Raw genomic sequence first — 6,000 nt, 5'->3', positions numbered from 1 at the left:
GTGACTTCAGCCATGAAATTACAAGATGCTTGCTCCTTGGAAGAAAAGTTATGATCAACCTAGACAGCGTATTAAAAACCAGAGATATTACTTTGCCAACAAAGGTCCATCTAGTCAAAGCTATGGTTTTTCCAGTAGTAATGTATGGATGTTGGACTATAAAGAGAGGTGGACTATAAAGAAGGCTGAGCGCCAAAGAATTGATGCTTTAGAACTGTGGTGTTGGAGAAGACTCCTGAGAGTCCCTTGGACAGCAAGGAGATCAAACCAGTCCATCCTAAAGGAAATCAGTCGTGAATATTCATTGGAAGGACTGATGTTGAAGCTGAAACTCCAATACTTAGGCCACCTGATGTGAAGAAGTAACTCATTTGTAAAGACACTGATGCTGGGAAAGATTGAAGGCAGGAGGAGAATGGGATGACAGAGGATGAGATGGTTGGATGGCATCGCTAACTCAATGGACATCAGTTTGAGTAAACTCGGAGTTGGTGATGGACAGGGAGGCCTGACATGCTGCAGTCCATGGGGTCACAAAGAGTCGGACATGACTGAGCGATTGAACTGAACTGAACCACCTCGTTGAGAAAGAATTCACAGTGGTGAAAACCCTATGAATTCAGAGAATATGGTAAATTCTTTAGGTATTACTCCAAACTCCTAGTGGTAAAGAACTTGCCTGCCAATGTAGGAGACACAAAAGATGCTGGTTTGATCCCTGGGTGTGGAAAATCCCCTGCAGGAGGGCATGGCAACCCATTCCGGTATTCTTGCATGGAGAATCCCATGGACAAAAGAGCCTGGAAGGCTAATAGGGCTGCACAGATTTGGACACAATTGAAGCAACTTAGCACACAAGAACGCCAAACTCCGTACACTGGAGAAGCACTCTGAGTTGATTCGGAGCAGACATTTGGAGTACAGGAAACATGGGAAATTTGGGGGTACATATCTCAGATATCAAGAGTTCACAGCAAAGGAAGGCCTGAGAGCAATGAATGTGGATAAGTCTTTAGGTGAAACAGCCCTGTTGCACATCAGAGATTTCACAATGGAGAAAGACTTTATTTGTGCAACAATTTAAATTAAGTTCAGCCAAAACTTCCACCTCATTCAGCATCAAAAAGTTCACAGCAGAGTGTTGCAAATGGGGAAAGACTTGAGCAAAATATCTGCTCTAATTTTGACTGTGGTAAAATATATGTAACAAAGTTAACCCTCTGCCTTTTAAATTGTACAGTTTAGTATGTGTAAAAATTCACATATTGCACAACTCTTCTCCAGAATTCTTGTCATCTGGCAAAAATAAAACTCTACACCCATTAAACAACATCTCTTCCTACTCCTTCCCTACCAGATATGTCTCTTTGATTACTCTGGATACTTTATGCAATTATACTCATACATTTTTCATCCCTTTGCAACTGGCTTGTTTAGTTTGGCATAATGTCCCCATGTTGAAGCTTTGAGAAGGAAGCAGAATTGACCCACCTAAGACATAGGGAAGGGTGCCAATGGAGTCAGTACTGCTAATACTTTGCCAGATATTTGTAGACGAAGAAATCCAGATTTTATTGACACATTTACTGAGGTACTGACACATATTAAACCATTCACAGGAAGTGTAAAATGTATTTTCACACGAGTGCATAAGGGAACCATCACCAACATCATAATAATGAACATGTCCATTACTTATAAAATTTCCACTGACCCCTTTGTATTCTCTCTCAGCCCTAGCCAACCTGCCATCTCCAGGGAGCTATTACAGTGTGAATTTTTTTTTTTAGCCACACCATGCAGCTTGTAGGATCTTAGTTCCCCTACCAGGGACTGAACCCAGGACCTCAGGAGTTAAAACTGCAGAGTCCTAACCATTGGACTGCCAGGGGATTCCCAATACAGTTTGTATTTCCTAGAATGTTATTGTTATTCATGGATGGCTGCTTTCAGTAAATGCATTTTTTTTGTATATATCTAAAATGTATTTTTAGTATTATATTTAATATTATTTTGTGTGTGCAAAAGCATGGCATCATATAGGAATAAGCAAGGCCCTGTAATATACTAGAGCTGCATTTTCTGACAGTCACTCTAAGAAAAAGTTGTTTAAAGTGGGTAAGTGAAAAATAAAGTGGGTAAATGAAGTTTAAATTAAGGAAATGTAAATTGTTTCATAGGAAATTAATATCTTAAAAAATTTTGAACCAAGCTTCCATTGGCATATCTTTATATATTTTTCTTATTTGGCTTTTTTCTTGTAGTGTCTTTCAGCTGTGTGTTTGTGTCATAAAAGTTCTTATCCATTTATCATTAATCATTTTGGTGTGGTGAAATATACATAAAATTTGTCATCTATCATCTTTGCTTAGTGATGGATCCTGGCAGGAAATGGCATTTGATAATTTGCTCTCCTTTAGAGCTGGGCTTCAGCTTTTGAAAGAAACTCAGACTAATAAACATTTCAATAAAAGTGTTGTTTGCTAGGCTGGACCACAATCCCTCATGATCAAGGCAGGAAAGAAAGATACCCCCTCTCCAACTCTCCCTCATGCCCTGTCTGGGGTCTTTTGCATGTTGAAGGTGATGAAACAGTCTCTAACGCTTTAGTCTACGTGTATTTTACAGGCAGCAAGATAGGTGACAGCTATAAGTGGACATAGAGTGTCATATGATGTGTCCATTTCGGTGTGTAGATTAGAACTAGATGTGGTTAGTGTGTGCACGCCAAGTCGCTTCAGTCGTGTCCGACTCCTGGCGGCCCCATGGACTGCAGCCCGCCAGGCTCTTCTGTCCATGGGATTCTCCAGGCAAGAAGACTGGAGTGGGTTGCTGTGCCCTCCTCCAGGGGACCTTCCTGACCCAAGGATGGAGCCTGCTTCTGTCTCCTGCATTGACTGGCGGGTTCTTTGCCACTATTACAAATATATTACCATCTCAAAGTACAGGTCCCTAAGCTTTGTGGGCTTTTTCAAGACTCCTCTACAAATTTAGGAGCATCCCATTTAAGAGCAAGCGAAGGCCCTCCCATGGCTGGAGCAGGGAACTCCTTTTCCTGGTGTCCCGAGGTGCTTCTTGGCTTTTACGGGTCCGGTAGGAAGTGACTTACTCTCCAAGAGCTGGTGGGTAGTGTCGGCAGAGGAAGCTACACTACCCAGAAGTCCCTGGTGCACGGCCACAGCTGCACCGCCTTGTAGGTAGAGTAGTTTCCACTAGCTTAGTTACCTGTGCTTTCTCAAAGTTGGTAGTTCCAGATGGTGGCTAGGGGTAAGGGAGGCGGGGAAGGGCTCTGGGAAGTGAGATTCTGAAGCTGTAAACCCAGTGGGGTTTTGCTGCCTCTTAAAGGGCTTATACCCAGAGTTCCTTGGAATGTAATCTAGGGCATGTCACAGAAATGCTTAGAGACCTATTATTTCAGACTTCATGAGTTGTAGCAAACTTCCAACGACTGCACCTAGAAAGGGACCCACCATACTGTAATGCTACTCAGCTCCGTCTCATAGTTGCCAGCTGTCTTGTTGGTTGTCAAAAACATGAACACTCTGCTTTACATGAGTTTCAGTAGGGTCACTCAAACACAATATGAAAAGCCCCCAGACAGGGCTTAGGGTGGGAAATGTGGGAAAGGGATGTTTGTGTTCACCAGAGTAGCTTAAAAGGGTTACGAGGTGCCCCTGGTTCTTTCCTGCCTGAATAGTCAGTGATTAGGAATGTGGAACGTCTCTAACAGAAGCAGAACTTGTCTTGTGCCAGCTTCTGCCAGGACAGTACATGCCCCTCAGAATCTGACCATGTGTGCCAAGGGGCCAGCTTACCCCTGATACAAAGGTTTGTGATTCCATAATCTCTTCTCCTTGCTGGGAAATGGTTTATCATTTCACTTGTAAATTCTCGCAACAGTATATACACAGGGAGTTGAGGTCTGTCTTTGGAAAAATATTTGTTAAATGGATGTTATTAAATGTTATTAATAATAATTTTATAGTTTTTCAAGGAAAGTGGCAGAAATGGTTCTAGAGAAATTTATTTGTGACAGTGGGTGAAAAGAAATCAATGAAGTTTGAGTAAGAGTCACTGACTGCTTCTCAGCCTTTTGGCTAAGATCAAGTGTGAGTAAGAGTCACTGAGTCTGAGAAGTCAGAAAATGAAGCCGAGACCTCAAGGCTTGCTGAAACCTTAGACACACTCAGAGTTTGGTTAAAAAATGTGATTATTTTCATATTTGAAAACATGATGCATTAACAGTTTGGAGGGAAAGGTAAAGACAATATTTAAAAAAGAGTTGCTGATAGGTAAAAATGAATAAAGAAATTGTGCTGTTTGTACTTACTAACCTATAAATGTTCAGTTCGTACTAAAAAGGATTCAGGTACAAGAGTAGCTGCGTGACATACGTTGGGAACAAGACTGCCAGCTCTTCTGTGTAGAGACCACATGTTCTGTGTCTGGTACTGATTCTGTCAGAACACCCTAAATATTCTGACTTCAGCTTTTTTTTTTTTTTTTAACATTACAAAAAGTTAGCAGTTAGAGCTATTTTTCTCTCACTGTAATTGCCAATTAAATAATTTAGGGGCAACATTAGCTCATAAACATGTCCCCATAAACAACCTTCTCATAATGCCTTATCGTTTCTTCTGAGAGTCTGGCTAAGGAAGAACAAAAGAGGGGACTGAGAATGTGTTTATTTTTCATAGGTGGAAGACAAAGACTTCCTTTAGCCAAATTCCAAAATCTTGAACAAGAAAACACATTAGAGATAACTTCAGATAATCTGTGAAAACTAGTCAGCAACAGCCTCACACCAGTAAACTCAAGCTTACAGAAATTAGCAAATAATTGACAGTGCCAACCTTCTAGAATTCAGCCAACAGTGTTCAGGCCCCTGGGTAGCAACCAATCAGTAGATGCCTCACTACAGCAACCCCACTTCCCAAAGTTCCCAAGTCAACTGCACTGAGGCCAGTAACACTCCTGGGAACTCATCAGTCCTCAAATGTGCCCATTTTTGAGAGTGCCAACTCCTGAATGCCAGACTTCCCATTTTGAGGTGACTGCCTGACAACTAGAGCTCTTCCTTGCAGGCAGGAAAACAGGTAGTTCTGCCCCCCTTTCTCTGTGTTAGATACCAAGTTCAAGTCACTGCTAGTTCACAACTTTGCAAACATTTCAAAGGCTCAACCTTTTAACTCAGTTATGAGTTTGGACTTCTGACAAACTGATGCACGTGGGAGACTGAAGAAACCAGTCTTCTGTTATCGCTCACTTGCTATTACCTATTTCTTGTATAAACAATATAAAAATGCAAGTATACATTTTTTGGTGATAGATTTCGTGAAGAGTGGATAGTTCTTAAATGTGGTAAAAGTCCTCTTCAAGGTCTTTGAATGATATGCAACTATTCATTCAATATTGAAAATGATGGACAACATTATAGTTAAACATGAGAGCTGTATGATTTCCTCAACTAGTATTAAAGCAAGTGAAAAAGTAATTGGGAAGAAAAATTCAGATTAACAAGGCTAAAAAAGAAATAGAAGTTGTAAGGAGCTTCCACACTGATTATCATCATCAGTCCTCCAGCTCGCACTACTGTTGAGCCTGTATCTCATTAACCAACATTCAGTGGGGAAGGGAACGTAAACTGGATGCACCCGCTGTGGAAGCTGTTATGTCTACTGTGGAAGTCCCGCCAAGCTCGGGTCTGCGACAGCTGCCACCGCAGACCGCAGCCTCCCACAGGTGCAGTGCCAGACACCCCCGAGCCGTGCCTCAGGACAACCTGAGCCCTTGAAGATGTGGTCTGTCACAGTGGGTCTGAGCTCTGCTTTGTGTTGAGTTCCTCGGCTCTTCATTCTCAGTCTGACACCTGGAATTTGTTGTTAGTTCCTAGTTGTCTGAGATACTTGGAGGATCAGGCCATTCCTCTTCAAGCCTTTTTCACTGTCCTTTTAGATACTGGTTCTTGTTTTCTGTGCTGTCGCAAAGTTAGTTTTGTTG

The sequence above is a fragment of the Muntiacus reevesi genome, chromosome 2 (genome assembly GCF_963930625.1).
Source record: "Muntiacus reevesi chromosome 2, mMunRee1.1, whole genome shotgun sequence".
Lineage (NCBI taxonomy): Eukaryota > Metazoa > Chordata > Mammalia > Artiodactyla > Cervidae > Muntiacus > Muntiacus reevesi.
Note: the sequence above shows the minus strand (reverse complement) of the source record.